Source organism: Rhineura floridana, chromosome 4, assembly GCF_030035675.1.
Source record: "Rhineura floridana isolate rRhiFlo1 chromosome 4, rRhiFlo1.hap2, whole genome shotgun sequence".
In the NCBI taxonomy this organism is placed as follows: Eukaryota; Metazoa; Chordata; class Lepidosauria; order Squamata; family Rhineuridae; genus Rhineura; species Rhineura floridana.
The window spans coordinates 15,258,598-15,277,164 of NC_084483.1; positions in this window are offsets into that span (position 1 = coordinate 15,258,598).

Here is an 18,567-nt window from a genome sequence, read left to right on the forward strand (position 1 = left end):
TCTTTGGAGACTGTGTGTAAATAAATCTATGTACAGCTGATGCTGTTTTGGCCTATCGCCCTCAATGTTTGCTGCCTGTTCTGGTTGGCAGTAAATCTCCAGAACAATAGTGGAGTCTTTCTCAGTCTTACTACATGAGAGCCAGACATTTGGATCTCAAGTCTTCTGCATGCAAAGCTATACCAATAGGCTGTTGTGCTGCTGTTACCTGCATTTATAGTATGCATTACATAGTAAATGGTGACGTAACCGAAAGAAAAAAGAATACATTTCTCAGATCCTTGTTTGTGAGACACTATAGCTGTAAGTGCACTGGAAGTGGTTTCAATGAGGGTGGGGCTCCTTTTTCCCTGGGTTCCCCTGTGTTTTTTGTTTTGTTTTGTTTTAGGGGAGGGGGTATTCAACATGCATTCTCTGTCCCGAAAACCAGTGCCCCCAAATGCAGCAAATGTGTGCCAAAACGTGTGAAACTGATCAATTACAATTTTTTACTTATGTTCAATTCTACCGCCTATGGCCTGAATCCAGATAATGGGGTTTTACGCCATGACAAGTGTGAATTTTGTATTTGTCACATTTACATTTACTTTCCCTCTGATTACACCCCCCTCCCCGCCAACCATGTGTTTATATGGTTATCAACTCAGGAGAACATGTAAGGAAGGGGAGAACACTTCATGCATCTGATGAAGTGAACTCTGGGCCATGAATATTTTATTTCATAATAATTTTGTTAGTCTTTAAGGTGCCACAGGAGTCTGCTGTTTTTGCCCAGATTCGTTCTACCACATGTTTAGAATTTACTACTCTTCCCCCCCGCAACTGAAGTTCAAAGTATCTTGATTTTTGTGGGGGGAAATCTGTATGGTTGGTTAGATGTGAGAATTTTGGTGAGGGCCAAGGTGATTATTTTTCTGGTAGTAAGGTAAAGGGGGAGAAGTCACTACCACTATATGAATGAATGGGCAAAGAAGAGAACAGGCAGTGTGTAACTGTGATACAATGCAAACAAATGTTACAAGTGGTCAAAATACAGTACAGATACCAAATGACCAAAATACAGGACAAATCACCAAAGACAGTAAAATATGCTACAAATGCCCAAAACAGTGAAGTATAACAGTATGACTGAAGTGTGCTGCAGGGCAGCTATTCCAGATGTTAAAAACTGTTTTAAAAAGTGCTTCTTCAGATACCACTACTTCTTAAACCACTGGTTCTTGAATCAGCCATCTTCTTATGAGGGGTAATTATCCTTACAATTATCCTTATCCTTTAGGAGGCATAATACGGGCGAGATTTTTCAACACATATCTAATCGGCCTTCTCAGCAATTTGGATTTCCTAAAATTAAACCAACTGGCTTTTGGTTTATACAATTGTTGGGATAATTACCCCACATAAGAAGATGGCATTTTTGCCAGTTTCTTTAAGGTTAACTTTTCCTGGGAATATATTGCATTTTCTCCAGTGGAGGTATTTACTTATTTTTAACTCTTTTTAGTTCTAACTTCTTTATATCCTTATCTTCCATACATTCATATGTTGGTATTTCACCTTATATTTTTAATAGAATATTGATTACATTTGTGGGAAAATCAAGGCCGGCTGCTGATTCAAGAACCAGTGAGTTAAGAAGTAGTGGTATCTGAAGAAGCATTGAAACAGTTTTTATAATCTGGAATAGCTGTCATTATAGCGTTACACTTCACTGTTTTTGGCATTTGTCGAGTATTTTACTGTCTGTTGTGATTTGTCCTGTATTTTGGTTATTTGGTATCTGTAGTTTATTTGGTGTCTGTGGTGCATTTTACTGTCATTTGTAACATTTGCATTCTGTCACAGTTACATGCTCTATTTCCTGTTGTCTTCTTTGCTTCTCCCCCCTTTTTTGGTAGTTGTTCGGTGGAATCCTCTCCTCTTTGGCAGTTCAGGTAACAGCCCCACAACATTTGATTGTGGCTCGGTCAATACAGTTGTTACATTCTTCATCTGCTTTACACACTGTAATTTATTTAGTCAGTTTTATATGTACATTCCACCTTTCCTCCAAGGAGGATAAGGTGGCATACATGGTTCTCCTCCCTGTCCATTCTGTCCTCACAAGAACTCTGTGAGGTATGTCAGGCTGAGAGACAGTGACTGGCCCAGTGTTGTCCAGCGAGCTTCATGGCCAAGAAGGGATTTAAATCCGTCTCCCAGTCCCAGTCTGACACTCCAACCCAGCCTTTCCCAACCAGTGTGCCTCCAGATGTTGGACCACAACTCCCATCAGCCTCAGCTAGCATTGCCAATGGTCAGGAAAGATGGGCATTGTGGTCCAACATCTGGAGGCACACTGGTTGGGAAAGGCTGCTCCAACCATTACAACACACTGGCTCTCAGTAGCCCAACAGCCTTTCCAGGTTTGCACTGCCACATTAAGTAATATTTTTTCAGTACTCCTTTTCTTTGTTCGATTGCCTTGTTGCACAATATAATAGATGGACAGACTTTTATTTATTTATTCCTGTAGAGAGAGATGCATATGTGAATCTTCATAATGACATCTGTTTGAAATGTGACAGTTCAAACACATTAGCTCTCCATATTCCTTGCATATTGCTTAGAAAAATGAGCAGCACATTTAAGTCCTTTACCTGCTTCATCATGCAGTTCTGTTTCCTATCAAAGCTTCTGCTTAATTTGATCAGCAAATATTATGGAGTAATAAATTGTCCAGGTTTTTCCTTTTTCTGTTATGGACAAATATCTAGGGATATGTGGGTTTGCATTATTGCGTGATAAATATTTTTTTAAATATGTTTTTAGAGTTTTGTCCCTTTTTCTTTTAGAGTTTGCCATTCTTCTCTTATTAAAAAATAATAATTTGAGTGGTGGAAATGCTGCAGTTGTGAACTCTCTGTATTTTGTTTAGATAGACATAAAATATTTTCTCTTAGGGACTGAGCTCAAGAGAAAAAAGAGTTCTGTGTACAGTAGAAGGTAGCAATGCACAGCACTGATTGTTTGCAAACTGATGATGTCACTATGTGATGAACCCCTGTATTCTGATGTAGACCTACAGCACCCTTTAGAGCGTTACCAATGATACTCATGTGAAGCTCCTCAATAGACAAACATCTTGGGTTTTATTTCCAAAAACCCATTCTCAGGTTAATCCCTACTTTATTTTATATTTCACAATAATGCAGGTGGTCAGAACAGACTAATTCTTTTGCAATAAATGTTCAGAATCATTAGGGACATGGAAGCAGCCTCTTAATAAATTTCTCATTGGCTACCTAGACCACTTACATCAAAGATAGAGTTTCTCTTGCCATTAATCAAAAGAACAATCCACCTTGCTTAAGGCTGGCTTTTATTAGCCTCAGATCCCCATAAATAGGAGGCATTCCCTATCCCTATGTGTCCCTGGACCACACAGTCAAGAGACCAATGATGCTTTCTCTCAGAATCTCATTCCGCTTGGAACTCTGCACATGCTCTGAAACACAATACTCTACTCAAGCAGGTAAAATGTAACTAGCTGAATTAAAGTGACTTTTGATTTGTTTGTTTTTTTGCAAAATCTGTGGGTGTGGTGGTTGCCTTTCTTTTTCCTCTCCCTCCTTTCCCAAATAAAAATACTTTAAATACTTTGACATTTAGCTTCATTGGGCAAAAGGAACTCTTTCTCACTCAGATCTTCCCCATGTGCTAAGACCGCATAGCTGTTAAGCTTCCCTTTGTGTTCTAAGCATATTTCACAAGGTTTTGTTCAACTGTGTCTTTTGGGCTTTGGAAAAGTAAATCTAAACTTCCTTGCTGTTTAATATTTCTAGAGCTGAGGGTTAAGGGAGGGGTCTGCTAGACTTAAAAATCCCTCTCCCTCCCCCCAATGGAAAACAACAGTGGTTTTCAGACTAGGATCAACCTATGGTGGCAGCCCTTTGTAATACTTATTTAAAGGGAACCCTGATAAAAAGGGAGTCTGCCAGCAAAGAAAGCTTCCCTCTCCTCCAAGAACTCATAGAATCATAGAAGTGTAGAGTTGGAAGGGGCCTATAAGGCCATTGAGTCCAACTCCCTGCTCGATGCAAGAATCCAACTTAAAGCATACCTGACAGGTGGCTGTCCAGTTGCCTCTTGAACGCCCCCAGTGTTGAAGAGCCCACCACCTCCTGTCACATGCTAACTCACACTTTCCCTATCCAAACAGTTTTTTCACATTTAAATTTGCTTGTTGGGGATTAATATTCTAGGCCTATTGTGAAATTACCGTCCTTTCTTGCTGCCTCATTTGCATGGGGCAAAAAGGGAGGGGATGTGTCAGAAATTATTCATGTTTGGGAGGGGTGAAACTATCTGAATCATTGCTCCAGTCCTTTGTTTCCCCCAGAATGCCCCTGATTTAAGTGTTCTTACAGGTGTACACCAGGGCAGGCAGTCCTTCAGGTAACCTGGTCCCAAGTTGTTCAGGCCATTATATGTTAGTCACAAGACCTTGAACATAGCCCGGTAGTTAATTGGCAGTCTCAAGGGAAGCCCCACATAGAGCACATTACAGTAGTCCAGTCACAATGTTCAATATCCAATCAACCTATTACTTGCTGCTTGTCCCTTTAAAGTAGACGGAAGTAAGGCCCAGAGGTCTTGTCCTCTTACAGCTTGAGACGTACACATATACTTTAAACTTGTGCATCTCTTTCCAAGTGCAAAACACAGTGTACAAGACTGCCTTGTACATTCCCTAAGATCTGCCACCCATGCCACAACTAAGGAATTCTTATCTTTAGAGATATGTCAGATCTATATTACTTTTTCTTTGGCTAATTTTGGTGGAAGATGTTGAACCCTTACTTCTCGCATTGCCGATTGGGTGTGGCATCTGATATTGCTCTTCCCTCATACCCTTCTTCCTTGGGAATGTGCCCCACTGAAGAAGCAGCCCAGTAACAAACCTGGCCACAAAGTCACCTAGTTTCAGCAGCTAATTAACACATTTCACTTCAAATGAGGATTTTGTTTGCCTTTGCAACACATGAAGCTAAATTCCCTATTATCGCTTCAGAGGGGGTGCTTTTCTTTAACATGCACAGCCAGCTACAGGGGCACAGATCAACCAGGCTAAATTTTCAATGATGACAGCGATGTTACTATTGCAGATCAAAGACCATGCTTGATGCTGGGTGGAAAGACTAAATATAACAAGCTTAATAGAGGAATAAAATGACCAAAGTCCTTAAAAAATCAGTCCCATCTGCTAGGGAAAATGAGGGAAATCCATTAAATGAATGACACTGATTATTTCAATATATAAGAATTGTGCAAATTTCAAGCTGGCTTAGACTTCTCACCCTTAGAATTATATACTCTTGTTTGAACTGAGATACGAAAGTTCAAGCTGCATTTGCTATGTAGAGCAAAGTCACAACAGTTTTTTAAAAAACTTTCATTTTGACTTTTTGGTAAAACAAAACATCCAGCCTCCAGGGTGCTGCTGACAAAAGCTCTTGAGCCTTGGGGGCAAAGGAACTGTCCAGTCTGTGAGTTTGCCTGACCAAACCTGGGAAAGTACCCAACTCAACTGGAGTTTAAGTTTAGGCAGAGTCCTTCTGCATATTCTCTGTAAGCCCTGCCCTCTCTCCCCCCTCCTGGCCCATGTGAATGATAACAGCCCTACCTCACAGTCCTACCTACATTCACATAGGCTGGGAAGGGTTTACGGTGAATTGTAGCTGGTGCCTTTTGTGACTGGCAGGGTGGAAGGCAGAGAGCCCAAACAGGTAGGCAGAGGCAGAGCCAATGACAGGCAGAGCCAACTAATTCTAGTTTTGTCCCCATATTCTTCCCTGCTGAGTTCTACGCTGGTTAAACATGAGATTACGGAGGAGGAAGCCAACAGACTATTCTGCTATTCCCAGGATTGGTTTTAAGTAAGAAGGCAAGCAGATGCAAGCTGGCTAAGGGCAGGCTGAGGTTAATGGAGCACTGCCCCCATTGCCCACGGATGTAATGGGAATTTAGCTCAGTTCAGCCGAGAAGCTTGTCTGGGCTTGTCTAGGAAAGCTAAGGAATTGCTGGGAAAGCCAAGGCTGCCCAGTTTCCTGGGGTCATTTCTGCAATTCTGAGCTGCAATGAATGGCCAGGACTTGGACAAAAGTCAGAGGAATGTTTCCTGTTCTCATGGGATTTCACAAAACCTTTCCTCCTCATCAGACATGCACATTTGAGCTCACGGCTCATGAAAATTCAGCGTGGCTCTCTTTATTTGGGATGGCTCATTCACACTTTAGTGTGTAAACTGACCTCAGTTTGTCCTGGAGCAATAATGTGGCATTTAGTTGTCAGGCCTGTAAACAGTGAGCCAAGAACTGATAAACTGCAGAGAGAGAGAGAGAGGGAGGGAGAGGCACAATCAAAAGTCAGATGTCAAAACCAGCCTGTGAGCCACAAAGACAAAGGAGTCGGCAGCAGCCTGGCAGATATTTTACATTGTTTACACAGTTCCTTCAAATATATGCTGGGTCATTTCCATCTTCTGCAACGCAAGCACTAGCTGGAGAAGAGGAACGGTTAATGCTGAAGTGCATTTTCTAAAAGAGAGAAATGACACTGCATTTATGCAGCCAAGATATTACCCAGGGCAGAGGGGGAGGGAAAGGGAGACTTGGCAATGACAGTTCATTTCTGAGCTGGTCTAGTTTTTCTTTTTCCTGGTTTATCCTTCTTTCTTTTTGGTTTTAGGGCTCAGCCAAATGTTCTCATTCTGCTTTACAGTCTGAAAGTAGGGATGGAGCAATCCCCTTCAACACCTAAGCCTACTTTTTATGTGGCTGTTCACTAACATTTACAGTTATTTTCCCCCCCAATGCTGCTGTTTTGGTAGCCATTTTTGCTTTGCTTCATTCCTCCTTAACCAATGAGAGATTAAGTATTGGACGTGATGATGTCACAGTGATATGTAGGCCAATCACAACTGGCTATTTGCTGCCACCAAAGGCAAATCAAGCCCATTAAGAGTGAGGGCTCTGCTTCCTATCCAGGCCACACAGGTAAATCTAGCCATTCAGGATTCACAAATGAGCAGCGATCACAATGCAAACATTTCACAATCCCCATAAGCAATGGGGCACCTTGTTTTATTCTTATAACGATTTTCACAAAAAACACTCTGATTTTAGCGCAACCGTAATTGATTGTTAAGAGTCCTCATGCCCAAGACATTACACAATGCTGTTGTGTTGTGAGCCACTTTTGACACATTTATGTGGAAATGGGCCATACAAACTGAATTATTATTATTATTGTTATTATTATTATTGTTATTATTATTATTATTAGTAGTAGTAGTAGTAGTAGTATTCAGTTGATTTGAATCATAAATTAGCTCTGGATTCCTCTAGCCAAAATACTCTATTCAGAAAATAAAAGTGATTTATAAATGCAACTTAAAACAATTCTGGAGTCTCACCACTGAAGATTGTTATCTGAATGCTTCTCTGTTATTTACAGTCCTTTACAGTCATTCAGCTATTGCATATGGTGAGTTGTTCTTATGCCAGTTTTATGCCAGCAGGGGAGCTGAAGTTGAAAGAGGCTGGCTGGGTCATTTTTCTCAGCACCGCTATGGCACCAGCTACTATGGGATGGCAATATGAGAAGTCCTTTACACAGACTGTATTTAATCTGTGGAATTCACTGCCATGAGATGTAATGATGCCACCAACTTGAATGGCTTTAAAAGTGGAACAATTATTGGAGAATAAGGCTACTAATGGCTACTAGTCATGGTACCTAAATATGCTACCTCAAGAATCAAAGCAGTATGTCTCTGAATACCAGTTGCCAGGAAACTACAGCTGGAGAGGGTCCTGCTTGTGGGCTTCCCGTTGGCATCCATTCACAGGAAAGTGCCATAGCTCAGTGGTAGAGCATCTGCTTTGCATGCAAAAGGTCCCAGGTTCAATCCTTGGCATCTCTAGATAGGGCTGTGTGAGACTCCTGTCTGAAACCTTGGAGCTGCTGCCAGCCAGAGTTGACAATACTGATAGATGGACCAATGATCTGACTTAATACGTTTTCAGTTTCTTGTGGAGTTCCCCAGTTTATTGATAATTCTGGAAGCCAATAAGGAAGTCACGTATTTTTCAAGGTGTTCTTTTCCTCTGGGATCTTAAAATTTGTGATGGGAGTAGAGATATGCTGCAGCATTCTCCGCCACTCTTTTTACCACTAGGCTTGACAGTTCCAAAAGAGTTCTCTGACTTTCCCCTTAATCACTTATTTCTAGGAGAACTAAACCAACACTGAAAACAATTAACGCCCCTCCCCCCCATATACCAGGGCCTCTTTCCTCTTGTTCTCCCTTGCAATGCTGCATAAGTTAAACAGTATGGCTCTTTGAGGGTTGCTGTTGTAGGAAAGCCAGCTACCCCCTTAGCAGTGTCTGGCAAGTAGAATCTGCTGGAGCTAATTTAACGGCTGCCTGCATCAGGCGGATCAGAGCTTGGTGGCCCTTCAGATGTTGCTGAACTACAACCCCCATCATCCTTGGCCTTACTTGCAGGGGCTGATGGGAGTTCTACTTCAGTAACATCTGGAGGACCAAAGGTTCCCCACATTTGGCAAAGATGTATAACATAACAAATAAACCCAATCCCAGGTCTCCATCCCTGGCTAACGTCTTGGTGAGCATCCTTTAAACCACATTGCAGCCTCAGTGAACATCAATCCCTCATTGACTCCCTGATTATGTACAGATAATGGTGTGTGCTCCAAGAAACCTCGTACTTGTGCTGAGCGTGCACTTGCAATTTCTCCCCACTTCTGAAGGGGAAAACCTTGAACCACAGGGATCCATCTTAAGAAATCCTTTTTCTCTTTTCCCAGAGGCTCTCAAGAAATCCTCCTCCGTTTCACAGACCCCAATCAGCAAACTGATAATTAGCTCAGGCAGAAACTTGATATCTAGCGAAAGCTGCTCAGTCCTTATACAGCTTAATTGCTCGCCCTTATACAGCTTAATTTTCCATGTGTGTGGGGCCCCCCGCTTGGCTAGGCGACCTCTGAGATCAGGCAGCAGGAGTCAGCTGATGGTGCAGCTCTAATGGAGGCTCCCATTCCTCCCCCCTTTCTGGATTAGAGCAAGAGGATGCATCAGCAAGCTACTGCTGCTTCTCCTTCAAGTGGAAAGCAAATAAAAAGCCACTTCACATACATGCTGTGAATAAAAATGATGGCTGGAGAACTTTTCCTCTTGGGCTATGGAGAACAAGTGTGTGTGTATGTGTGGTTTGTGTTCCTTTAGCCATCACTCATAAGAGATGTTTCAGGCAATCATGTATTAATTTCTTGTTTTCCATCCCATATATTTAAAAATAACTATTTAGGCAAAAGTGCTGGATCCCCCCCCCCATGAAACCAAAGCCAACAGACTTAGGATTTAGTGGAAGCCACCCATGAAGGGTGGTATCTGAACGTTTTAAATAAATAAAAGGTTTGGAATCAATCTAAATAAAAGAGTGTATAATATTTCTCCTGTATCAGGGGAAAACGTTCCTCTCTGCCACGTATGCCCAAACTGTTGTAAAAGTTTGAATCACTGCTGCCCTCTGGTGGCAACTTCAAAAGGAAATTTTATGTATTCAGAGGATAAGGGCATCAGTGGCTACCATACTAGTCAAGATGTCTATGCTCTACCACCACTATTAGAGGCAGTATGCATTTTAATGCCAGTTGCTGGGAATCACAAGTGGGGGAGAGTGCTGTTGCACGCAGATCCTGCTTCCAGGTTTCCCATCTGGTTGGCCGCTGTGAGGACAGAATGTTGGATTAGATGGGCCTGTGTGTATGTGTGTGTATGTATAGGTATATATATTCCTATAACTATTCTTATACAGTATCTATATTTTTGTAAGACTCTAACCATCATGCTGCAGTTTATTTGACCACAGGTAGGTGGCACTGTGAACCGCAGTGTGCCCGAGCCACGCTGGGCTCAAGACCGCGTGGTAGGCGGAAGGAAGGAAGCTGGGTGAGAAGCCAGACAAGACTGAGAGGAGAGCAACAGAGCGAGTGAGCAGATGGTGACAGGAGTGGGTGGTGGGCAGCAGCCTGGGTGACCCGCGGAGCTGTTTAATAGGATGTCTCGGTGTCACTATCATGAGGCCTTCCTTTCCTCCAGGCCCCGGGGGGGGGGGAGCAACACCAAACTGAGAGCAGGACAGTGAGAGTGCAGTGGATGCTGTCGGACAGTGGTCTGGATGACCCTGGAGCCACTCCATGGGAAGCCTCCTTTTCCTCCATGCTGCGGGGAATATATATCCCAAGTGACTACCCCCATTCAGCTCAGCTGGGAGAATTTTTTTGTGCATTGTGCACTTCTTCCTTCTATTATTTTGTCTTTAAATTTTTAAGAAGGAATTACTTTGTTGCATAACACGATTTTTAAAAAATTGTCTATGGCCTAGTCCTGGCAAACCTGTGTCTGGGATGGGCTGAAAGCTAGCATGTGAGGAAAAGGTGTCCTTTAAAACAGCCTTATTCCTACAGTGCTACTTTTAAACATGAAATGAGTGTTTTACATAGAAGAGTATTCTATTATGCAAATCCCCACCTGCATGTTAAAGACCAGAGAGATGCTTAGTGGGAACAGGATACTCAGGTTTGGCTTTGGCTTTTTATTGTTCTCCTAGCTTTATGGTCCCAGTGGTTTCAATGAGTTAATTGGGTAATTGGGTATAGGACTGCATCCTAACAGCAGAATAATCTTAAGCATGTCTGCTCAGAAGTAAGACCTATTGAATATAGTGACTTGATTTAGTTTATTTATTTATTTACATTAATAGGGCTTACTTTAGATAGGTGGGTTAGGACTGCAGCCTCTCAGTTTAATAATCAGTATGGCGTAAAACATTCCTCCATATCAGCACAAACTGGATGCAAGTTGCAGATTTCTCATTTTGAAAAGAAAAAACAGTATTTTTTCATGTTTGGCTACTAGGGATTAAAAGGCCATTTCACCCAAAGCATCAGTCAAAAATTATCCAGATGTTGGTTCATGTGCCAGTATCAGAAAAGAACTGGTTTAATATTAATTAGGTTTCTATATAAAACTTCATTTGCCAGTTGTATGTAATTATCATTAGCATGTTGATTATTTAGGAAATGGGGCGGAGGGACTGCAAGAATGGGTTCCTGAGTCCATTAAATACTATTATTTCAGGAAAATCCTGAATAAGACAAGTGGCAGACTATTATTGTTTGTAATATAACTAATTGATAGTATTGATTGCTATTGATCTTCTAGACTAAGTACTCTGGACAGATGGATCTTGGCTCAATTGCTGTTCTGATTATTTTGATGGCGGAATAATGACATTGAATCTGATTCATTGCAGATGAATCTGATGCCAGGAGCCCCAAAGCCAGCCGCCTCTCTTTCCTACATATTCATTTTCCTTCGGCACGTCGGATGCAATTTGCATCCAAACTTTATTATGTGCAGATTTTGTGCCAGCTGGTCTTGACCTGGCAATCCAGACCATGGGGTCTCAGATTTGCTCTGAGATTATCTTGGAAGACCTTTGGCTCCTCTGTTCGTTGTGCTGTGACCTGCTTCAAGTTCTTGCCCCCAAAATACACATTTCCTAATTCTACTGAATAGCAATAACAAGTGAATAGCACATGTGGCCTACATTAATATGAATACACAAGATGGGTGCTTCTTAGATGTGCAGTTCACTCACTGTTTTGTATTTATTTTCACAGAGGTTTGGAGAGAAAGAGATTAAAATCAGCCTGGGCAGACTGTGAATCCTGGAAGAGCAGGGTGAGAGGTGAGTGGCTGCTTCATCCTTTCCCCTATAGTCATTTTCTCCCATACAGAAAAAGATACCAGCATTACTGGATCCCTTTATTTTCTTGTATTTTCTCCTCCCACACAATGAGGGGAAAAAGCAGCTTTTGGAAGGTGATTTTGAGCGGAAAAAAAAAGAAAAAAGGATTGGACGCTTTTCAGTTCCTCTCAGACGAAGCCTATCAATGTGACCAGGGCAGGAAGCTAAATGAATTTTTTGCATCTGTCTTCACAGTGGCAGATGTGGAGCAGATCCCTGAACCTGAACTAACATTTGCAGGAAGGGATTCTGACGAACTGAGACAAATAGTGGTAACGAGAGAGGAAGTTCTAGGCTTAATTGACAATATAAAAACTGACAAATCACCGGGCCCGGATGGCATCCACCCGAGAGTTCTCAAAGAACTCAAATGTGAAATTGCTGATCTGCTAACTAAAATATTTAACTTGTCCCTCAGGTCCTCCTCCGTGCCTGAGGACTGGAAAGTGGCAAATGTAACGCCAATCTTCAAAAAGGGATCCAGGGGGGATCCTGGAAATTACAGGCCAGTTAGCTTAACTTCTGTCCCTGGAAAACTGGTAGAAAGTATTATTAAAGCTAGATTAAAGCACATAGAAGAACAAGCCTTGCTGAAGCAGAGCCAGCATGGCTTCTGCAAGGGAAAGTCCTGTCTCAGTAACCTATTAGAATTCTTTGAGAGTGTCAACAAGCATATAGATAGAGGTGATCCAGTGGACATAGTGTACTTAGACTTTCAAAAAGCGTTTGACAAGGTACCTCACCAAAGACTTCTGAGGAAGCTTAGCAGTCATGGAATAAGAGGAGAGGTCCTCTTGTGGATAAGGAATTGGTTAAGAAGCAGAAAGCAGAGAGTAGGAATAAACGGACAGTTCTCCCAATGGAGGGCTGTAGAAAGTGGAGTCCCTCAAGGATCGGTATTGGGACCTGTACTTTTCAACTTGTTCATTAATGACCTAGAATTAGGAGTGAACAGTGAAGTGGCCAAGTTTGCTGACGCTACTAAATTGTTCAGGGTTGTTAAAACAAAAAGGGATTGCGAAGAGCTCCAAAAAGACCTCTCCAAACTGAGTGAATGGGCGGAAAAATGGCAAATGCAATTCAATATAAACAAGTGTAAAATTATGCATATTGGAGCAAAAAATCTTAATTTCACATATACGCTCATGGGGTCTGAACTGGCGGTGACTGATCAGGAGAGAGACCTCGGGGTTGTAGTGGACAGCACGATGAAAATGTCGACCCAGTGTGCGGCAGCTGTGAAAAAGGCAAATTCCATGCTAGCGATAATTAGGAAAGGTATTGAAAATAAAACAGCCGATATCATAATGCCGTTGTATAAATCTATGGTGCGGCCGCATTTGGAATACTGTGTACACTTCTGGTTGCCTCATCTCAAAAAGGATATTATAGAGTTGGAAAAGGTTCAGAAGAGGGCAACCAGAATGATCAAGGGGATGGAGCGACTCCCTTACGAGGAAAGGTTGCAGCATTTGGGGCTTTTTAGTTTAGAGAAAAGGCGGGTCAGAGGAGACATGATAGAAGTGTATAAAATTATGCATGGCATTGAGAAAGTGGATAGAGAAAAGTTCTTCTCCCTCTCTTATAATACTAGAACTCGTGGACATTCAAAGAAGCTGAATGTTGGAAGATTCAGGACAGACGAAAGGAAGTACTTCTTTACTCAGCGCATGGTTAAACTATGGAATTTGCTCCCACAAGACACAGTAATGGCCACCAGCTTGGATGGCTTTAAAAGAAGATTAGACAAATTCATGGAGGACAGGGCTATCAATGGCTACTAGCCATGATGGCTGTGCTCTGCCACCCTAGTCAGAGGCAGCATGCTTCTGAAAACCAGTTGCCGGAAGCCTCAGGAGGGGAGAGTGTTCTTGCACTCGGGTCCTGCTTGCGGGCTTCCCCCAGGCACCTGGTTGGCCACTGTGAGAACAGGATGCTGAACTAGATGGGCCACTGGCCTGATCCAGCAGGCTCTTCTTATGTTCTTAAACTTCTTTGGCCTGAGGGCCGCATTCCCTCAGGCAGCCTCCCTTCTGGGGGTCACATGCCAGAGGCAAAAGAGGGCAGAGCACTGAATGGAAAATTTACCTTGGTACAGTAGGCTAGCTTCTACACACTCTCACACACCCCTCTGTATCCTCCATTCAGGCAATTACCAGGTTTCAAGGACACATTTCAAAAGACTCAAAGAGGGATGTGGCCTGGGGAGAAGGGGGAGTGGCTATGGAGGTGTGTGTGTGGAGGGGTGGCATTTCAAGGCTTGGAGGGGTGCATTGGGCCTCTTGGAGGGGTGCATTGGGCGTGGGGCAGGGAACGAGATCTTTAACAACGGTTGCGATTCAGACATCCTGTGTTAGGTTTGGCCTGCAATACAAGGCCCTGTGCTTTGATTTGTAGTTGCATTCTCAATAGGCATCACTTAAAATGAATCAAACCGATGCACACAAAGTTTAAAGTGCAGACATGCTGCACATTAGATGGGGTTGGTGGAATTCAAATATAAGTAAAAGAACACTGGGCTGCATAGGCACAGATTCTAGTAGAGCCTGTCACAGTTTCAGTGGATCAGTTAATGGGTGTATTTGACGTAAAGCATGTCGCTTTCAGGTCAGACTACCTGGAGATGCAGGAGACTCTTTTTACTTCTCTGCAGTGCATGACTTGACTCGCTTGCTTGAGCTATCTGGAGTAATTGTGCTAAATGCATCTGCAGCACATCTACTCTATCCTTTTGAAACACTGGCTCAGTTTGCTTACCATGCTAAAGTATGGTTTGCATTAATCTTGGTTTATAACCCAAAATCTGATGTGAGCGTCCAAATATCAAAGCAAACAGTGGTTTAGAGCTATTTGTGTTTTCGTTTCCCATCTGCTCAGCACTCTAATGACTGTAACTATTACTTGTTGAATCACACCAAATGACATTAAGCACAAACCATAGTTTGCAGACGCACTTACAGCCATGGTTTCTGATTCAGGTTTGCCACCAGTCAGTTGCAATTCAGAAATTACACTAAACGTTAGTTAAGCTTACTTAAGCGTGGTTTGGCAAAAATATCAGCATTGAACCACTGTGTCTGATGGGTTGATTGGAAGCAGGGAGTGCATATTGGGGAATTATCCTGGCTTTGGACAAAGGGTTGAACTGGATGAACATTGAGTCTTCTTTTATCTTTCTGTTTCTAGGTATAGCTTCTTCTCTGGCAGGTCTGCTCTGCAGTGTACCTGCTGAGTCTCCCCCTGACTCTACAGGCTTCAGAGCCCCCATTGGTTGCACCAAGAGATGGCAGTCCTATCCCTATTTCATCATCCAAAACTGCTTCTATTTTTTAGTTATTTGAACACCATGCTAAGGAATCCATCAGAAGATGCTGGAGTGAGTACTTGAGGATTTAGAATCTGTGCATGAGAAAGAAGGCGGGCACGATACAGCCTGCTGCTGATATTTTAAGAAATGTCATCTTGATTTAAACCTTTGTTGATTTAAATCCTCCTCCCATACTGCAGCAGACTTTGCTAATGCACTCTCTCTCCCACAACCTTGGGCAGCGGGTTTCAGATTGGCTTTCTTAAAGGCAGATGGCACAACGTTTGCACTGAATTTGTGCCAGCCTCAAAACACCAAGAGCGTGGAATGGCATAAGAGTGGAGAGAGGAGATCAAGGAAATCTTCACCGTTGCTTGAGCAGAGAAAGCAGTGAGGGACCTGAGTCAAGCAGGGCAGCAAGGAATGCATCCTCTAATATACAGCAATTGTTTTCCTGCTGGCTGTGCAGATAAAATGGCAAAACAAGAGATGCTTACGTTACAAGGCCTCGGTGTCCCCAAGGCAAGCCCAGAACCTTCTCTGAAAGTTATTCTAAATCAAATAAACACACCTTTTCTGTTAGCCTTAGCTTTTAGCTTGAGGCTGTTACCTTTCCTCTGCAATCATGTCTTTGCTTTCTTTGCCCTTTTTCTTGACAGTTCTCTCTTGCTTGTCTTCTTTGCTCTGTGCATCTCCCACAAAGCCAGTATCTCACTGATTCTCCCCCCACCCCCGGTGCATCACAAGTACAGAAACGACCTATCCCTTTAAAGCAAATTTTCAGTTCATTAAAGTCTCTCCAGGCCTTCCTCTTCTTTCTTGGTGCTCACAGTCACAGTTCTGTATTCAAAACATCTTACCCAGTCCTTGGCATGTGTAAGATGATGGGTTTCTGACATGTTTAAACCAGGATACAGCATCTCAGTACCAGAGCACCCCTCCCCCCCCTCTCTCTCTCTCACACACACACACTAACAGGCATGCTATAGCAACTCCTACACATCAAAACCTTACTGCAGAAAGCTAGGAGAATCATTCCTAAAAATCATTAAATGGTTCCCATCATCACTAGCATGCAAAGAACACAAATCACATTCTAACAGTCCAACAGTCTCAATATTGGACCCAATTCAGAGAGTCAGCCTTTGTGGTGCCCTTTGATTTCTTTTCCATCTTTCCTGTGGTGGTGGATGAGGGCCTCCTAACACAAACTCCACTCTTGAAGCCATCTTTGGGACTGCACACGGGACCTTGAGGCACCTCTCCTGGGACACATCTGCTCTCTCCATGGCCCGTTGCAGACTTCATTCATCTTTCTCCCACTGGTTGCCCTGGAACAAGTCCTTGGGCCAGTCCACTTCATCCCCTTGCCCCAAAATGCAAATCAAAGTCCTGCCACAAGTCTTTATCTGGGGACATCTTTTTCAGGGCTAGCTGGCTGAGTCCACCCAGGTTGGTAGAAAGGAATCTTCCACTCGGTTCACCCTCGCCATCTCCAGTGTAAATCATTGGCTCAAGCAGAGGCAGGTAACCCTGCCAGTGTCTCTTGCCCTCACAGCTCACAGGAACTTGGACCACCCTTGCTGCTGGAGCTTGCTTAAGGGCTGCCCTCACTATAGGGCCTGGAACCCACCCTGTAAGGCCATCATGGGGCACCCAAGGGGAAGAGTCACTCAAGGATTTTATCTCACCCAGTTCTCCAGGTGCTGGTGGGCTCCCTTGCACATGCACATGTGCCTCTGAGTTCTCATCCTGCACTTTTTCTTCCATAGCTGGTACACATGGAGTGAAGAAATCTATCAGCAGCAGCTCATCTCCAGCCTGTAGTTCGCTCGTTTCTGAGGCACCTTCAACCTCTTTCTCTGGCCTGTCCACCTCCAGTTCTTAGGGCTTCACCTCCATTTTTCTGGTGTCTTCCCTACTGGCAGGCTCCTGGACAGCCAAGGCTGCTTCTTCCCCCACTACTGACGCAGCTCCTCACACTCCAATCACTGCAGCTGCCCATCCACTTACTTATTTTTTTATTTATTATTTTATTTACATCCCGCCCTTCCTCCTGGCAGGAGCCCAGGGCGGCAGGCAAAAGCGCTAAAAACTTTAAAACATCATAAAAAACAAACTTTAAAACACATTAAAACAAAAACATCTTTAAAAACTTTTCTTAAAAAAGCTTTCAAAACATCTTCTAAGATTAAAAACATTTTTTTAAAAGAAGGTTTAAGAACATATTAAAAAGCAATTCCAACACAGACGCAGACTGGGATAGGTCTCAACTTAAAAAGCTTGTTGAAAGAGGAAGGTCTTCGACTTCCGGGAAGGGTGACTTCGCTTGTGCCTGCTTTTGAGATGGGCTCCCGCCTCAAAAGAAGCTTATTCAGATATAAATCAGTCAGAACATTTTTTTTTGACTGATGAAATTTCTCCGGGCAGGGAGAAACGTAGAGATCAACCTCAAAAGCCTGTTTTTGTTGGGAGGACTGGATTTCATTAATTTATGAGAAAAGGTCCAGCCAGCAATGCCGGACGGACTTCCGAACAAGCTCTATCTGATTAATGCGATACGTTTATCTTTTCTTCAAAGAGAAAACGGACTAACAGGCAAGCACCCTTCTTTCTATTATTTTTTTTACTTGGTTTAAATTGTTGCAGCAAAAAGAGATTTGTCAAATGAATCAGCTTTAAAGAACTTCTGGGTGAGCTATAACTCTTCTCTGTTATTCACGAAATTAACAGCTTATCTCTGTTTCTATTGCAAAAAGCTGTCCTGGAAGTGCATTCTAAAGATATAAACAGAAGAGGGATTTCTATTCCGAGGAACATTATATTGTCTGGGACTATTCTCTTTTTGGTCTATTTTATTTTGACGAATCTGCTTCTTCACAACGCCACTAACTGTTTTGATGCTGGGAACTAAATTTGTTTTGTATTCTTGAACATAGAGAGATATTATACTGTGATGTCATCAAGCCTGGAATATTAACCCAATTGTTGCTGAAATAAGAAGTGGTTCTTCTTTATTTTTGTTTTGTTTTGTTTTCGTGGTTTTAAAAATGGCAATCAAGAAAGTGGCTGAGAATCTGGAAGTAATTATGTTTCAGAAAATAATGGATGAGATTGAGATAACGAAACAAACCCTGCGACAGGGCAGTAAGGAGCTGAAAATTGAACTGAGCAAAATGACGTAGGAGCTTAAAGAAATAGGGGATCCTGTGAGAGAGGAGAATGAGATCAGAGATGAGAAAAGAAAAAATAAAGGGAAGATACAAGCCCTGGAGATTGGAACAAATGTGGAATTGGAAAAAGATCTGGAGTTTATGGATATTAGAAATAAAATCTACTGTTTGGAATTTAACGTTATCTCTGAAGAAATTAATGAAG